General features: G+C 38.1%; 1 protein-coding gene across 1 annotated transcript in view; it reads right to left on the bottom strand.

Annotated features, from left to right (window-relative positions):
- The window catches only part of BMPR1B (bone morphogenetic protein receptor type 1B), a 232,891-nt gene that overhangs the window by 171,829 nt on the left and 41,233 nt on the right, over positions 1-19,829 (bottom strand). The window contains exon 2 of the mRNA XM_015625680.3: positions 15,036-15,106. The gene's annotated coding sequence lies outside the window, so the exon portion shown is untranslated. The remainder of the gene's footprint in view (positions 1-15,035; positions 15,107-19,829) is intronic.

The following is a 19,829-nucleotide window of genomic DNA, read 5'->3' as shown; positions in this document are numbered from 1 at the left end:
AAGAAATAACCAAAACAAGAAATCTACATCTATGTTAACCAAAAGAACACAAAAACATGCAGCTATGTTTGGGGGCTCATTAGCAGAAAGCACAGACATACAGACATTCCCCTGCACAAAACCTCTTTCAGCAGCGTCAGATATAGAATACTTTCTGCATTTGTCACCTTTCAGGTCTGAGTTTCCAGCACGCTTCTTGTTATATGCAATTAGCCCCATGCCAAGGTTTGGTACATTTCATAATAAATCCCTGACCACATTTGCTTCGGGCTTGGCAGCTCTGGAAAGGCTCTATTCATCAGGGCAGCAGTAAGCCACAGGACTCACCGCACAACTCACTCGCAGAATTCCAGCACGCTACACTTTTCAACAAGCCATCCCCTCCCTCCTCCTCTTAAACAGCCTGACATATGACTGTGATTAAGTAGGATATGCAAAAGCTCCAATCCATTTTTCTCTTTTTCATCTCTCCTTTCACCTCTTTTCTCTTCAGACAACACAGACACACACCTTCCCCCCTCAGGAAAACCCTGCCTTCTCTCCCAGCTCTGCATGGGAGATAGGAATCTTTTTTTTTTCCCTCTTGCCTGTATTTAAAACAGTAACCATCTATTACTTGCAGGAAGGCTGTGTCTCCTTCTCAGGTTTCTCCAGCTTTGGAGCACTACCCTCACAGCAGCACATGAGGCTGGCTGTCAGCTTGGAGCACTCTCTGAGAGGCACCTGGGAAGAACAGAACAGCAGCAAGACCAATCTGGCAACTGAGCCATCTGTTCATGAACAATACAAACGAAAAACTCACATTTCCAACAATCCAACATTGCTACAGCAAAGGGGGAGCTGGGAGAGACACCAAGGCAGCATGCATGGCACAGGGAGTGTGAGTGGGGATACAGTTATCTCCATCATACACAGAATGGAGCTCTCTCTTCCCTGTGCTGTGGAACAACCTTGCTGGCAACACTGGGATAACCCATTTACCCAAAAACCCACTCAGAAGAAAGCAGAGCCCTGGATAAAGAAGCTCCATGGTGCTTAGTAGCAATGCTGTAACTAGGTGTGAAATAAGCTTTTCTTTCAGTTAAGAAAGAGTGAAAAACCTCTGTTAACTCAGAATTATCTCAACTTTCATAGAAGGGCACCCAAACTGTTATGTAGTTTGACTTGGGTAACCCATACAGCAACTTCCAGCAGTGCCAAAGCACTCCTGCCTGTGTGTCCACCCTCCTTTCATCTCCAGGGACACATTCTCAAAGCTTCATTTCTTTCTCAGCAACTCTTCCTTTCTTTAAGGAACTGCCACAGGAATAACTGGGGCACTGCTAAGCTGCAAAACCTCCATTGTACACTTCTGACAGGTGAAAGATGGACAAAATGACATTTAAAGGGTATAAAATAATCTCAAAAAAAAGCTGCATCTGAAGGGTTACAGTCAGGAACCAAGACACAGCATGGAAAAGGTCATGTTGTTGTAACAGGCCAGGTTTTCCACGGGTCTGATTTCTCCTGAGGTCCCTCCTTTCAGGATCCATTCTCTGCAGAGTCTCCCTCTGCCAGAAGTCTGTTCACTCCAAAGCCTGAATACAAATTACAACAACTCCTTTCAACACAAAGCATAAAGTCATGCCACAGTTAACTATACCCAATGGCAAAACCTAATGAGAAACTAAAAGGGAAATTAAACCAGGAGTTTATCTAATCCTATCTTTTCCTTGTTAACCTACCCTTTACCTTGCCAAAACACTAAACTAAACATGCATCCTAATTTTATATCATTCCCTTGCTTGCCTGGAGCTGCTGAATACCAGAATTCACAGTGAGATATCCTCACAATTCTTCTTCTCAATTCATTTTTCACTGAAGCCAATACTCTAAAAATAGTACAGTAACTGCCTGTGGCATAATGAAGTCAGAAAATACTCATCATCAAACTGCACCAGCCACAGAATGTATTTGATTCATCTAAAGACATGTCAGACTTGCCTGAGACTTATACAGTCATGTAGCTTGTGCTCAATGTCATTTGTAAGAGCTGAGCCCACCTTCTGCTCAACAAGTGCCTGCGTGTGCATCCCAGCTCTGCTCCCTCCAATGAGGGCACAGTTTCATTCACAGATTTTGGAGAAGCTGATTATGCAGCATCACACCGTGTTTCCAAGGTTCCTATTTACCTCAACACATTGCACTGCTGTAACAGGATCAAAAGCTGGAATAGCTGAAAGATTATTTAATAAAACAACAATGCTAAATTTAGACTTTACCTTGAAAGATCCTTCAGGAGCTCTTACAAAGCTCTCTCACGACCATTTCATGACTGTGTACACACAGCCCTGGGATGGAGGAGCACTTAAGCATCCCCAAAAGCCCTTTGCAAGTACAGAGGTGGGTATATGAAGTTCTACCAAGTCACTAAAGTTATCCAACACTCATGGGCTGTTTCTTCGTTAATCAAAGTGAGAAAAACTGGAATCGGTTTCTACATTGTACTCTTCTCACCCACCATTAGTCTTGCTTCTAAGTTTACCCAACCTTTCACAGACAGCAGTGAAGTGTAGATGTTTAATGTGAGTACAAATGGTACCAGCCCTCCTCAGAGGAAAAAGAAAGCCCAATCCATCTGTTTTTACAAATACATACACTTAACTTTAATCTAAGCACTATTTACAAAAATGCATGCAGACATAAAAGAGCATAATAAATTAATAGCTCACAAGAGGCAATGATGACTAATGACAGATATTGCTTTCCTTTCCAAAGCCCTGGCCCAAGGGAACACAGCAGATAAAATTACCTAAGTTGACTTTCTGTGTTTCTTTAAGCCAAAACTTTGGTGTATTCTGAACTGTCTGTGTGATGCATCCCAGCTGGGAGACATAAGCTTTCCTAAACAATTCAGGGCTTTAACGTGACCTTAACACCGTCATCTTCTTTCATACAGCCAAGAGATATGCTTGTTAGTTTATGTGGGGTTTATCTCATTCATCAAATTCTCCTGCTTGAGCACTGATATTGCCTACTTGTGGCTGTGCTGTCAACAGATCCTGCAAGAACCTCTCTGGTAATCTGACTCCTGCCCATGGACACCAGTCAGTAAAACGGTAAGAAAGCAATTGTGCAAAACCCTTCTTGGGAAATTACTATGTGATTGAAATGGTCCCAACACAAATTTGCTCTATAAATCCTTTTAAATCTGTGCACTTGCCCTGTATTTCTTTGACGAAAATTGTCACCAGTGCCTGTTGGGTGCTGCCAAATTGGTACACATAAGCAGTGCATTACCTGAGTCAGAGCTGCAAGCTGAGAGGCAAAACAAGATGGTGCTCTGAAATTCCTTACACTTCTGCAGCTGCATGCAAATGTCAGCTCCTGAGAGATTATTTTCAGTTTATTTATTGACATAAACAGTGTAGATCGTGTGCTATAAAATCGAGAAGTGAAAACGTGATTTTTTCTTTAACCCAGAAAAACCCGACTGGCATTCACCAGAGCTCTTCACATCCCACATCTCATATTGCAGGGATCACTTACAGAAATCTGCATAGGCTTTTCTATTCCCTTTATCCTGGACTGTAATGTGATTATACATGGAAGAGCAGCAGGTGTGCATATGTGCTTGCGATTGAAACAACCTCCTCTCACAATTTTCTTCCACCCCAAATTACCTTTTCCAACACATTTCCCAGCAGACCATCCCATTTCTGAGAAATGAACTGTGCATTTTTATCAACCTGCATTTCTCTTTAACTGACTTTTAACAATTCCATGTCTACCAAAAGCCCACATGTTGACCAAACTTTGGAAATATTAATGAATATCTAAAAGGACACAACTCCTCACCCTTTGTTGGTAAGATTTCCCCATCAGAAATACTAGTGCACTGTCATCTGCCCTGATGGTGCAGTTCCACAAGCATTTACTCCAACAAGGCCCTGACTCCCTGTCCAACAGCAAGTTTCATGGCATTTCTGTCAAACACCTTGCTCATATTCCCCAGTTAGGTTCACCATGGCACCAGTTGTGCTGATAAAGCAGAGAAGTTTCATGCCTGAATAAATTCCTCTGACATAATTCTATCTTGATAGTGTGAATCCTGTTTACGTCATGGCAAGCAAAACCACAAGTTTTGTGTGGGAGGGCAGACGGGGGAAAGGGAGAGCAGAAAACATCCTGTCATGGAAAATTATCCCTCAGTAAAACAGGAAAAAAATCTCTACTAATTATACCCTGGAAAATACTAGCTTCCAGAAAATTCCCCAATTTACTTCAGAACAGTTCAAATATTTAATATTAATTAATTAACAATATGCAGTATCAATAACTGTAATACGTTCAGTGATGTTCAATGAGATGGTGGTAACTACAGTTTCTGGATGCTCAGTACCTAAGAAAGCACTGAAAGCTCATGACAAAAAGAAGAGCAAACCATGAACAGGTATCAAACCATTCTGCTGACATAAATAATTTTTTTTCTTTTTTCTTTTTTTTTTTTTTTAAGGTAATTTTATCTTGGTAGATTTTCTACCAGATCAGGTATCATCCTTCTTCCTGCAGCTGGTAGAAGGCAGCTATAAATACATCATTGTGTGCTCTGCCAGGCTGACAAACACATGAGCAAGTTCTCACATCTGACCTGGTTCAAATCCACAGGGCTGGGCTGGGCTGCAGGGCGCAGATGAAGTGACAAGTATTGATGAGCACAGCCTCACAAGGTAACAGCCACTTTTGGACTCTCCAAAACACCCAGGGCTCAGGCATCCAAGATCTGGCATCAACACAGTGACTTCCACAATACATTTCTTCTTTTTTTAAACATATGTAAATGAACAGCGTTTCTAATAATTACTGAAATTAAAAATAAATAAAAAAAATCTTACCACACACAATCAAAATCTTTTGGCAAATGTTAAAGTCTTAGATCTGCTGGGAAGCATTCAATTCACTTCAGTGGGGTATGGACTGTGCCTTTTATCTCCTACCTGCAGCTGATTCAGCTCTAGCTTAGACCTGACAAAATCCTGCCAACTTTACTGTCACTTCATAATAAACTGGTTTTTTTAACTGAACCTAACTGAAAGACTGAGCTTGTGATGACTGCTTGCAATTACATTTTCATTTCCCTTCGTTGACTATGCACATAAGTGCTGTAAATCTCTATCATTTTAAATGAGGTCTTCAAGGTTAATTTTGGCAGCCAAAGAGAAGTAGGCATCATGTTTGAAGTACTGTAGGATCCTTTTTTCTTTTTTTTTAATCTTTTGGACTCAGATCAGTCTCAAACAAATTCATTGCTCACCTATCTCAGATGACATTTTAATTGCAGCTTTTAACTACACGCACACTAATGGAAGAAAACTGGGTATAAAGTTCTCAGAGTGTACATTCAGATGGAAGGCCTTTACTGTGAATTTGGTTTGCATCACTGAACTTTATATTACTGTGATACCTATAAATATATGTAAGTACAACTAGGGAAAAAAAGTGCCTCTAAAATAACTTTCTGGATGTCAGATGATTTTTTTTAGACTTTGTTTGCAGAATATTAGCATTTAAAACCAAAATTTAATTTAATAATTTGTGGAATTATGCAAAGAATTTCCTAAATCTCCATATCTGCTGCTGCTTTTTGGTTAGATATTTTTGCATTTTTTCAAAAATTCCCACAGTGTGTGTGCATATATATATTTATATGCCTGGAGCTAGAAAATGTCAAAGGTCTACCTTATATTTTTATTTACTGATTTTGCTTTCAGGCATCAAAAAATTTCTTTTTTTCAAGTCAAGACTGTGACCCTCATAAAAGGAGTTCTCTAGGTGGTCTTTATATGCAAACCCTCACTGACAATATTTACATATGTGAAAACATTTTAAAAGCACTGAAGAACGTAAAAAAGGCATGCAAAGAAGGAAAGTGGAATTCTCACAATTCACATCTATATGAAACAAACAAAAAAAACCAAACAACTGATATCTACTTACTGCCCTGAGGCTCTTTCCACACAGTACCACATTTGCTAAAGTCCTTTCTTTTCTTTTGTAGCACTAGAGTTCAGTGCAATTCTTCACATGTGTATAAATGCCAGAGATGTATGTGGAGTAACAGTGTTCAAAGGTTTCACGTGTTTGTTGGTGTTTTAGATATGTATACTTTAAAATCAAAAATAACATTGCTGTGGAAACCTTGAGACTGAAATCGGTTTCTTTCAACTTATTTTCTCAAAGTGACACTTTCTGTTGTTGCAGCTTTGCAATATTAATTGCTTAGTTTTTTTCTTCTGGTGAATGATATTTATAACAAACATAACTAGCTCAATGCAGCTGAAAGCCATTAAAGTAAAAAAAGTAGGAATCACCCATTCCATCTGCTTTTCATAACAAAGGGATACAAAGAACATATTGAACATTCATTTCCATTTCTCTAAACTGATATTCCCAAAAGAAAAACCCAACATCCAACCTCAAAATGTGCAACACGTCGTGTATTAGAAGCATAAAAAAAGGAAATCAAAATTAAATAGGAACACACACTGCAAATAATGTACAGAAAATTAAATATGTAAATAAAATATTAGAGCATTAAAAATTACAGGAAGCAAACATATTTACTCAGCTTTAGTAACTAAATAACAAAATATTTGAAATAAAATACCAATTGGAATATAAATCCATTTGAGGATTTTGATGTCTGAGTATCAAAAAATATCTTTGTTAGATGTGTCAAAACAGTGCATCTATATTAAAAACTTCACAGAAGAACAGTGTGTCAAATGTATTGCTGTAAAAACTGAAAGTTTTTAATAACTGAAACTACAAAAAACACATTTCTAGCATAAGAAAAACCAGAGAGCACCAGATTAGGAGAGAATGCAACCAGTGGTGCTCAACCACCCACTGCCGTCAGCAGATGCCTTTTCTGCTGGCCTTGGCTGGACAGAAATGAGGATGTACCACAGGTACCTCGCTGCACACTTCTCCAGCTTTGGAGGCAAATCTTTAAACCTGCAGTCAACAGCTGAAAACTCACATTTTCTGATGGGAAATGTAAATATGAAGGCATACTTCTTAGAGCAGAAAGCAGTGAGAGCAACGCCGTGTACACTGACCACAGAGAAAGGCTTGGAATTAAAGTTTTAGACTGTGCTGGAAACTTGATGACTTATTAAAACACTACAGAAGACATGCACAAAGTGAGTTCATGCAGAAATCTGACAAAACTACTCATAACAATTCCTTTCCTCAAGCCACTAGCATGTCTTCTCATTGGGACAATATTTCTTCACTCAAGTTAAAAATCTGATTTTTCACTGAAGCTATGCGTCTGGTATATTTAACAGAATCAATAACCATGCAATATTAAAAAGTTAACTTGAATTCAAAGAAAAGTTCTAACTGCATTTTACAATATTCCATAAAGCCTAAAAACTCCTTAAATCTCTGTAACTTCTCTATGCTGAGGGACTAAAATAAATATTCTAGCTATTTATTCCTTAACAAAATACTCACATCTACTTTATATGAGAAATTTTATTGAAATTGCCAGAAAGGTCTGGCATCTAAAAGAACCATTTACAACAATTTTTTTTTTTTTTACAATTCATATCACTTTGACTTCCCAGCCATACCATCCTACTTTGAACAGGGGTTGAAATTTTAAAAGCTTGAAAGAGGTCCTAAGTCCTATTATCTTTATTGAAAATTTGGTGCTTGAATTTTGAAGACTTTTTGAAAATCCAGAAACAGAGACATATATTGACTCCAGCAGCATTATACTTCAGATGCAGCTAAATAATGTCTTGCAGAAAGAAGCAAGACAACCTGAACCTAAAATATGATACATTGACTGATGAAGGATTAGATTTGTGGTCCTAATAATTCAGGATGGGAAATGTAAAAAGTCTGGTTGCAACCTAGCTGTATATAAAAACCTTACAAAAAGTTTAGGAAAAGCTTTAAATCTGCTCTATATAAAATTAACATCTCCCTTTCCCCCCTCAAAGTTGCTACTTGTGTCAAAAACATAACACAAAGTACTGCTTAGAAAGAGGCAAATACAGATTTATTTAAACAACAACTTGGAGAAGCAAAGCATCCTACAACTCACCTTTGATAGCACATTACAGATATTCTAAAGGCGTTTGTTTCATCTCTCTAGTAAAAGAAGCAAAAAGACTAGCTAGACTTTGTGAGCTTAGTGCAATAAAGCTTCCTACTCTAAAGAAGTCCAGGGTTTCTGAGAACAGTTTTCCACTCCTAAATTGTATTGTTATTATACACACTATTTTACAAAAATTATGACATCATATCATGCATTGTGTAAGGCCCAAAGACAAAAAGACTGTGGGGCATTTCTGTCATTGTTAAATATGTTTTTCTTCCTGGGTTGCACCTAAGAAAATAAAAAAAATAGATATATATAAAATATATATCTATTAAAAAATAAAATTAGAGACCTGGTCAGAGTCATAGCATATGTGAACTTGCTCATTAACTGCTGAGAAATTCACCATTTCTAGCCACCTTTTTAAGGACTTTTATACAAGCTAATGTTACAATCTGGATTTTAACATATTTGTACAGGGTCCCCTTTCACTATGGCATATTTATACCCTGTCAGCTTCTTCAAGCTACAGAAGGGGTATCCCTTTCTCTTCAGGATGAACAATCCATCAAGTTTTAGGATTAAATTATTTTTTTTTTTGCATCCCCTTCTCTATTCAGTTTCAGGATCAGTCCTTCCTCTAGCAGCATACAAAACAAGCAACAAGCATGATTTTCTTAATTTCTCAAGGCTGAACAACTGAGGTTTTTCCTGGAATTTAAACTAAATTAATGACTAATACCACCATAAACAAAACAACTCTTCCAACCCCCCAGTTCTTCAGTATTACTCTTTAAGGACAGTCATAAAGCTGCAAAGAAAGAGACAGAACACTCAATGGCTTTTAAACAAATGCTACCACATTTTAAACATGTGTGTGTTTGCCAAAGCTCTAAGGCTCTATTGCTCAAACCACTTGTGGTTTCTCAGCACTTCTTTTTTGAATGATTGTGTCTTTATAAAATAAACATGTTTGAGACTAAATTACTTGTGTGTCTGTTGGGAATAATTATAAAATTAGCTCGTTCTAATTTACACTTGCGGGTTTTAAAAACATAGCCAAATAGCATAGTGAGTCTCCTGGTGAAACCAAAGCCTGGCATGTCAAACATGGTTTAAATCACACACATGGACTTTGATTTTCTCAGTGCAGCAGTCTGATCTCTACAGCAGGCTTAGTCCTTTACTTTTGACTTCTAATTCTCCAAATACGTACTCCTTTTGCAGGTCTCCAGAGACATTAATTCAGCGTGCCAACAGGTTGTGCAATATATAACATGAGTAATTCAACTCCAGGCACAGCTGTAATTTTCAAAACTTACTATCTCCACGTATGGTTTCAGTAGTTTGCAATATGTTGCTCATCCATAACACATAAAAAAGCTTTGGCTGCTGAGTATCTCAGTGTCCCAAATACGATGGACAGATGTGCTACAGTTCTAACCACATTACCCAGGAACGCATTTAAGGTCCAATTAACACTATTCAGGGGAGCAACACATGGTATATTTTAGCTGTGTCCCTCAGTCACAATGATTTGGGCAATCTAAATTATGTTTTTCCAGGAAGAGAAATTATCACATTATCACAATGCTTCCATTGTACTACCCTGGCACAGCGCATTACGCTTTTGGGCATTAGGTAGTTACAGCAGCAGATAATAACTTCCAGGGAACTGCAATGACCAACTTGTTTCCAAAGTGTTTTCTGCTATATTACCAGACAACACTGGTTGATGCAGTCAGTATTTTCATACTAATATGCCAGGATTCACTTAAAATAGTCTCAGTCAGCAACTGGCAAGTCTGGAAAATTAAAATCTTAATCAGTTTCCTCCTCTTTTACACTGGACTTGCCACACAACATGTTTTCAACAGTGGATTTACAGCTCCATGAACCTACAAGATGTACATTTGTGATTAAAAGGATTCATTTCATTTAATGACAGAGGTTTGTTTTCACTATCAATGGCTAGAACTTCTATTTGGCATCCCACAGTTTGCCTTTTTATCCAAGGCCAGGGGAGACGCAAATTGTACTTTCTGTACCAAGATAAGGTGGGTTTAGTTTCTGTGTTTACATCCTGCTTTTTATCCCTCGAGGCTGCAAAGGTTACATTACCATGGCCTTGCCACCACTGTTTAACCTTATTTTCATCTTTTCATAAATAAAAAAAAGGCTCTTTTTTAATCATGTCATAACTAATACTTTAACCAGCAGGTTTTCCATGAACAGTCTGTGGTCTCAGACTTGTTCCACATTTCTAAAGCACTGTAAATTCTCCTTCCTCTATGTTAGAGACTTTTGAATAGTTTTTTTTCACCTCTTCTCCCTCTGAATATAAATATATATCTCAATAGAATCTCACTCCCAGTCTGACCCAAACTTCAGTCCAGCCTGGTACAGTAGTAAATCACATCATCAACCCCTTCACTTCCTTTTCCTCCCCTACTAAAAAAAAAAGAAAAGCTTCCTGCACATCTCCCTGCCTTCCACAACATTTGCTGCATCCCCAGTTTGAGAACACCTATACTTGTCCTCATTATACACACGTGTATTAACATGTGTCTGCATATCCATGAGCGTGCATACATACATGCCTATATACAAATACATGTGTATTTATTCACAGAATATTTATATATGCATGTGGGTCTATTGAACATATATGTGTGTATTCTCTGTATAGAACAAACACCACACACATTAAGGTGGCTGTGGCAGGGTGCTAAGCACTACACCCTACATTGCCACTTTTTGACATCCTCCACAGCACATTTTTCCCAGTGCATTCTCAGGGGTCGATTCTTTCTCTAACCCAATAAAAAAGTCAATAGTAAACATTGTATTTAACAGCCTGAACTACACATGGGGTATTTTACCAGCGTGGCTTTTCAAGCGCACTTGAGTTTACCTTCTGGCTATTCTGAAGAATGAGTAACTCGTTCCACTCCATTCAGCAACATCCACTCCTCCCCCAACCTCCCTCTTTTGGACTGGTCACCTTTTAGATACAAAAGAAAATGAGCCACTATGTGAGAAAGAGGTGCATTCCCCAGCATTAAGGCTTTAGAGTAGTCACCTTCCTGAGCTGAAAATGGCTTACCATTAATCTAGAACAGACTGTTTTCTTAGAATTTGAAAGAGGAAAGGCAACAAAAATGCCTCCCTGCATAATTTTCTACACAAATCAGCCTCGCCCTCTTGATATTTATTCAAAATTATAACATGCACCTCTAAACTGAATCATGAGAACAGTTACTGAAAGATAGTTCCCAGACACAAAACATCACACACTTCACTGGCTCTGCGACTCCGCTTGCAGCTTTATACACTACTGAAAACCTAAATACCACTCAATTCTCCTCCTTCGATAGAAGAATAACAATAAATCTTTCCAACTGCAGTTACCGGCTGTTTCAGTGGCCTGGCTTTGTATGGGGACAATTAGATTACAATCAATTAGTGGAAATATCCAAAATAAACAAGTCAAGACAACATCCAACTTCCTGGAAAGTTAAGCTCCCTCAGCAAACCAAACATTTCAGCAGTATTAAAGCTCTGCTCTTATTTTAGGAAAACAGCAACGCTATTTTCCTCACTTCTTTTACAATAAAACTCTTATTCCTGCACTTTGTTTCCAAAAACATCACAAAGCCGGTCAAGCTCCTTTGAGGCAAATATTATTTCTGGGGACAGTATTTGCTTTCTGACACAGCTCTCTGTTCAGGGAGAAGATTGTCCAGAGCATGCATGTGCTCAATCATAAACCAGACAAGTATGAAGAGTGATGTTGCCCCAAGGGGTTCTTGATTTAAGGGTCAAGGAGGAAAGAATTAAAAAACAAATGGACTGTTGGCTTGAACTTGAACTATGAAAATTTTTTCACTATGGTGAAAAAAAACTACACAGCTCATCATAACTGGGAGAGAAGATGTAGGAAAAGTTGAAGGGCAGTTTCTGGCCTTCCACTCCCAAGGACCTGAGCTTTCCCAGCCTGAGCTGGCAGCCTGCTGGCACGTTTTTAAGCAGGTTTTTAAAGCCTTCATCCTACTCTCACACCCAATTTACAGACCTGAACTTTCTGTGTATAATACAGAAGCATACTGTGTTGGAAATAAAGCTAATACTCAAGGGCATTCCTTTTGGAGCACACTGCAGGTAGGAGCAGGGAACAGTTAACATGATTTTTCTTCATGAAGCCGGCAGCCACTGCAGAAGTATTTAAGCTGAAGTAGTAATTATGATATGGGGAAGCATCCCAATCTAACAACTGCAACTAACTTTCCGTGGCACTGTTAGCTGATCCTGCCTGTATAGCTCAAATTTCCTCCTGTAGCTACACACACACCATCACCAATTCACACAGGCAGAAACTGAATCTGCCACTGATTATGTTTGTGAATTTCTGTCATTAAATTCAATCCTTAAATCCTGCTGGATATTGGTAAATTTAAGTGTGCACTCTGAGCTCTCCCACTCCCACAAAGCAACAAAAATCAAGCTAAGTGCTGCTGCTTTGTTTGTGCAGCCATGGGAAGAACACACCACAGAGACTGCACATGTACTGATTCTTTTCTAAACAGAGAAAAGAAGCAAGTCAAATCCAAGATCTCAAATCTAGCCACATACATATATATATGCTATATATAGATATCTGAGCAAGGCTTTATGGATGTACAAGAAGCATGGAGCAACCTCTAAGAAGCAATAATTTCTGCTCAAGGTCCAGAAAATACAAGAGTACACTGTTTCACCAGAGAACTGTACCTTATACAGGCAACTGACTCTCACCAGGATGGGAAGAAAAGCATTTGACTGTAACCAGCAAGTTAACACTGTAGGTACTATTAAGTATTTATGTTCTTTTTTTAGATTTATTTATTACTTTACATGAGTTCCCCAGGGTAGGAAAGAAGGGGGAAAAAAAGAAAGGAAAAAAGAAATCATACACAATTAGATCCTAACATTGTAAATTCTCATTTCCTTCAACATGGGTTTTGCAAGAATGAGATTAAGCTCAGGCTGTATTATTTTATCAGTAAATTATTATTAATACATTTTCATGTATGTTAGCATAACAATTTTTCACCCTGCATCTTTAGCAATTTAACAAATTCCTTCACTAGGAGTCTACAAGTCCTTCAATAAACCTATCACTACAGCAAGAAAAATTTTTTCTCCTTTCATGATTCATGGAGAATTCTTCCAGCAACAGTTTAACATTTGAGATTATACATGACGAGTAAATTTAAAAATCACAAAACATGAGCACTTGAAATGATAGGCTTCACAAGTTGCAAGGGGAAAGAAGGACAGGAGCAACAGGATTAGAAGAATTCTACAGAACTCAAAGGCATTTTTTTTTATTTCTCAGTGGATAAGAGATTAAAGCTAAAGCCTAAATTCCAAAACTAAAGATTTTGAAAGAACATTTCCATACCAAAAATATTTTGTGTTTTCCTAAGTAAGAAGGCAATGTAACTCCTGATGTTGATATACAATCATAAGGATATGAAGGTGATTATAGCTTTCTCACCCCCTAAAATAGAAGACTATATATAGTGCAGTAAGCACTTGTAACTTCATAAAAACTGCATCCATACATAGCACCATGATAGTGCTGCTTTAAACTACTGATTAAGGAAGTTGTATAGGGCTTACAGAGAAAGCCTCAAAATCAGCTACATCAGCACAAACACGCAAAACTGATTCTTGGTCAATCTCCTGATTTCTCCTCACCTTTGTTAAGAGTTGTTTTTTCCAAACTATTCAGCTTTCAGCAAGTAGAGTTATGCTGAGCTATTCCTGATAGCCTAAACATCAACATACAACTGAAGCCTTCATTCTACCATCCTGTTACATGCATTGCTGAACCAGTCAAAAGTGGATCTGCAGATGCAGTCACCAAGTAGGCAGTGACTGCCTTGGTTAAAACACATTATCACCTCCACTGAGAGACTGCAGCCTCCGTCGCAGGACAAATTAGAAATGAGCGTGTATGAATTCCAGCCCCTTTGAACAGAAATTGAACCACACTTATGCTCTCTACCTGCATTGCATGAAGGTCACATGGATGCCAATCTGCTGCATGTCTGGTCTCTGCTAAACCAGAGCAAGCCCACAACTAGCAGCTGTCACATCAAACCCACCCCCGCTTTTCAAAATTTGCCAAATGGAAGCAAAGACAGTCCTATGTAGATTTCTACATCAAAAACTGTAATTAAGAGTTCAAAACTAAGCTGCATGCTCTACTTCTAAAATGTTTCTTGCAGGCTTTAATTCAACACACAAATCTATAAAAAGTCGTATCTTTTAGCACGACATGAAGGAAGAGTCATTGAGGATGGCACATCCCTAAGAAGACTTCCAGAATTTTATCCCCTTCTCTATCTCATATTTCTGACAAGCATGATAATTATTTGCTGCTTAATTTTGAAGGTGTTATCTCAATTAAAGTAGATCTCAAGGTCCTTCTCTCCCCACATCAACCTCTGCAGTCTCACATGACAATACAGAGCAGTGGAGGTAGCAGCCTGGAAGCCTGGAAATGGGTATTTCTTTGACAACAGGCATGGAGAGAACTCTACTGATTTTAAGAGCCCTTGCTGAGTTCGTGGAAGCATGATGGAGTGAACTTAGGCAGGCCAGTTCAGTGGCACAGGGGAAATATCACAAGTACCAGCAGCAGAACAAATTGCTATCCACTTTGTCATGCTGATCTACAGGTACCTGCTTATCTTCAGTGCCTTTACTGATACCTGTGATAGAGTTACACATTCCATTCCCAATACAAGTTACATTATCACACACTGCACTTACTACAAAGCACAAAAGTTGAGAAAAATAGCCCAAAATAAACAAACCCTCCATTGACAAACTTTCTATGAGCTCATAATAATGAACAGTGTCTTATCCTTATCAATAGATGCTGTCTTACCTTTATCAAGAAAAGCTGAAATGTCCCTTTCTCCTATTCAGCTCTCAGGAACAAAAGAAATGAACTCCACCCTGCAGGCAAAGAACATTTTTTTACTGATTAGTGATATTCTGAAAAAAGGTTTTAATCATTACAAAATAATACAGACCTTCCAATTCTTGGATGATAGGCAAAAATATGATGCTATCTGGAAAAACACCCACTGATGGCACATAAGGAGCTATATATTTACTACCTTATTTTAAGAAGTGACATGAAAACACTCTTATGAACTGCAGCCCACTGATGGCAAACTATTCAATAATACTGGTTGACAAGGAAAATCACACTTTTACATATTAGGTCCACTTCCAAGATAAAATGGCAATACTGCAACCCACCACACAACCTTTGACTACAGTTTTCATCTTAAACCAGAAGGGCCCCAGAAGAATAAGATTACATGATACACATGATTAAAAATAATTCTGGATCCCCTAATAATTTACATATCTTCTAAAATAAGGCTCATCTCTCCTCCTTGTTGTAACAAATGCACAAACTCAAGCCCTTCCATGGAAGTAGGACAGGATTTTTATGGCAACAGAAGTTAGAAGAAGTCTTAGGGTAAGAGAAAGAGTCTCAAAAACAGTAGTGAAACTGCGATTCATTTATTCTGTAGTATAACCATAAAAGCATAACTGAAATACTCAACAAGTGCAGCTTCAGTCAGCTGCAGAGGACTGAAGACAAGGCTTGAAAATTAATCATAGAGGCTAGATGCAAGAGAGAAAAAGAAGATAGAACAGCAGCTGCAGAGGGATGATGATGAAGGCTGCTGGAGAATGAGCATATTAAAACTTGTGTTGCAAGAAAAAGAAATTTCATGTGTTGAACGAAAGGCACAGGAGCAGAGAAGGAAGGACAAAAGGAGGACCAGAGACTCATTGTATTTGCTCTTCAATTAACTACTCCATTATTACACTAGAATGTGGAGCAGAAATTACTCATTTAGACAACTTCCCAAAATCCTTACAATCATAGAATCATTTAGGTTGGTAAAAGACCTTTAAGATCATCGAGTACGACCATAAATGTCACTGCTTATCTTATCTGAAGTAGTTTTACATATATCAACACCAATTCAAGAGTTACATAATTGTTCAAGCTCATTCCTCTCCCAAACAGTGGCCAAATACTTATCATTTCTTTCACACTAGAACACCTAGAAATGTTACAAGGGCATAAATACAACTGATACTTGCTGATAATACTTGCTAATAATGGGCCAATTCAAGTAGCTGTCCTTGTTCCTACAGCAGGTTCGTCATTCTACAGTTTTAATAACCTGATGTTTGAAAAATTAATGTTGTTTGTTATTAAAAAAATACCCAAGTAATTAAGAAGCACTAATCAGATGTTATATTTTAAATATGCAATTAACTCATAATGACATCATTATTTCACAGTATACATTACCATTTCCCTTTTTCCAGGATAAAAGAAAATCTCCATGAATTTTGTTTTTATCTGTAATACACAACATATATTAAAACTCAGAAAAAATTACTGCCTTTACTCAGTAAGAGTCACTGGAGAGATTTTGAAAGCTTCCTTTGCATTGGTGAATGTTTTCAAAAGGGCACAAATACTAGAGATTCTCTTTTTTCACATGCATTAATTTGTGCATATAGTCATATCTGTTCTGAAATACTCTTAAATTGTGTTTACACATCCTAGAGATTTGTCTGGTGCTTACACAGAGTTACAGGTAGAAAAGGTTTGGTTTAACAATTTATTTTCAATACACTCTGATCAGTATTTCATCACCAAGTTATTTTAAGAGCATACATTTAACAGAGAAACTCTCACCAGCATCACAAACTTCCCCAAGTTAGTAAACGTCCCTGGGCAAATCCTCCTGGCCTCTTCTGAGCATTCACAGAGCCCTGGAGCTGCCACAGCATTCTCCTTGCAGCCAGCCAGTGCCAGGGACTGACAGCCCTGACAGTGGAGAGCCTTTTCCTCATGTTCACTCTATTTGACTGTGTCCTCCTACACAGTTAAAAGAGGGGTGAGGACCTTATTGGGAGCTTACAATTTACACAAGCAGTTACACTTCCACAATCTTTTTCTGAAGGAGTTTAAGCAGGGTGGTTGGCAATAAAGACTGACAGCTTCTTCCCTTCAGCTCCCACAAAGGGACAATAATATCCTCCTCAATTTTGCCATGCTCAGCAAGAGGCAAAAACATCACAGGGGTATTTTCACATTATTTTTGTGTTTTCTAAAATCTCTGGAAACCATTTTCCTAGATCTTTTTATTCTTTTTCTCAACTCCATCCTGCAGACACCAGGGATTGGTTTCAAGTAGGTAAACTCCACAGGTGAATGTGGAGTTTAATCCCAATCCCAATAATCACAGCACAGCCTCTCCTGCTTAAGACAATTTCCATTTATAGCCTTCAAGCATATGATTCTGTCCTATTTTTAAAGGAGTCCTTAAAAGAAAAATTTTCCCATCCAAAGCTAATGCTAAATACACAAATGGTGATGTATTTCACTATAGACGGACAGGACTGGTCTCTCTTCCTGCTTTATCCACAACACTGCATGCAAGCTCCCAGCTTCCAAAAAGCATGTTGTCCTATTTGAGAATGCTTCACACTCTTCTGCTTAACTGACTTAATTTTTTATAATTGTGATCTACAGGAGCTGCCTGGCAAACAAATGGTTCAGCTGACACTGGACCATATGTTACCTCTATCAGCTGGGTTAAAAATATAAAGACCTTCCTTCATTTTGAAATTCATTTTGTCTCAGAAAGACAGAAAAGAGGAGAATGAGTAAAAAAACCCAAAAACCAAACCTAAAAAATTAAGCTGCACAGTTTACACTGTCCTTTACCAGACCAATACAGCTGTAATTTGACATCCACATGGCCGACCTCAGCTCTGGTGTATAACAAATACAAGAGCCAAGGATATCAATGCCCATAAAAATGTGAAGAGGACCCAGTTAGCATTTACTTTAAACTGCACAGAAAAATGAATAACTTTGAGCTAATTTATCTTTCCTCTTGACCCTGCAAGAATAGACACAGAAAGGTGAATTTAGCTCTGACTGATACAATCCAGGATTTCACAAAGAAACTGATATTATTACAATGAAAAGATGGGAAACACTAAAGGAACTGTAAAAATGTTCTGTTTCATAAGATAAGGAAGCTTTTTGCTACAACTAATATTTATTTTGACTTCTTAAATTAAGCTAAATAGTATTTTCATTGTTCTTTCACATCTCTTTCAGAAGGAGCTACTGCTGTGACAACCCAAGGACCAAAGGCTCCACAGCCACTGACAGGAAAGTGCCCTTTCCCCCTCCTGCCATTTGTCAGCCTCACAGGCAAAAGCTGAGAGAGAAGCACAGATTGGAATGATTACATAGAAAGTTTGAAGCTAATTAAATGCATTATTCAGCATCAATAGTATTTAAAACCTATAGAGAAAATTAATAGGTGCCATCAGAAAGTTTCTAAGGGTGATAGATTACAGAAAAGTGTTACAGCATGAGGAATACAAGATTTCACTTGAAGCAGCCCCCACAAGTCACAGAAAAAGACCACCCCAAAAACCATGCACAGAAAACTTCATGAGTATCTTTTTACAACACATGTGAACAAAACATATAGAAATACATGGTTTGATTGTAGAAACCCAGATAATTCTTCTGGACATCAGTTTTCAACAGTGGCTTCAGTTCTCAAATTACCCAGCATTATGACAGAAAGAAATCAATTCAGTACATTTGCAGTTGTCTCTACCTACCAGTTTTATAAGGGAAAATTGGAACCACAGTACAGACAAGAGGATGAGTAAGAACATCAATCTAATTACAAGTAGACAAAAAAAATATTAATCTCAATATAAATAAATTCCTCCCCTCCTAATAGACTACATGATTTAATATGTCAGGATCACATAAGATACCGCTTTTATTAAGACTGGAGCAATTTGACGTTTACCATTTTCTAGTGGAATATTGGTGAGACAAGCAGAAGCTTTAAATAAAAAAAAACAAAATCAAAACAAACAAAAAACAACAACAAAGCCCCACAAACAAAGACCCCCAGAATATTCAGCAAAACACTGAATTGACATACATCTTCATCTGTGAAGAACTGAATCTTGGAGGGACAAGATTGTAGCAGGAAGGTGTAATCTATGACCACTATAATCAGTGGCAATTGTGAAGTCTTGCATTCCACCCCTCACACAGTCAGCACTAAAGGAAACTGCAGCACACAGCAGTAAGATGATGACAATCTGCCACCTTAACTATAATTCACAGATATAGATAAACTCTTCTTCATGGGTTTTAATAGCTTTCCCATGGCTGCCAGTGTTTAAGTTGTCAGGAAAAACATAAGGCCCCTTCTTACAACGTGGTTACAAAATACAGTTTTGCTATCCACTGAATGCTCACCTATTTCAACGCACTTTTTATTACTTCCTATTTTTTGTACTTATTGCGATGCAAATTAGTGCCATCTGATAGAGTCTCCAAGATGCAGGCACTAAAAACACCACAGGTGATCTGTGCAATGAAGCCCTTGTCTTGCTCAAGCTTTCCCACATCCCCCCATAACATCCTCTCCCTCTCTCTGGCTCCGTGCCATTCAGGCATTCACACACTGGGCCTCCTTTGCTCATTGTTAGAATGACAAGCACCTATCTAAACAGAGAGTATGAAACACGATCCACGTGTTTTCAACTGAAATCCAACAAAAAAAAGACACTTCAAGCTGACTTTTGA

The sequence above is a fragment of the Parus major genome, chromosome 4, assembly GCF_001522545.3.
Source record: "Parus major isolate Abel chromosome 4, Parus_major1.1, whole genome shotgun sequence".
Lineage (NCBI taxonomy): Eukaryota > Metazoa > Chordata > Aves > Passeriformes > Paridae > Parus > Parus major.
The sequence above is the reverse complement of the archived record's forward strand: the minus strand, read 5'-3'. Positions and strand labels throughout refer to the sequence as shown.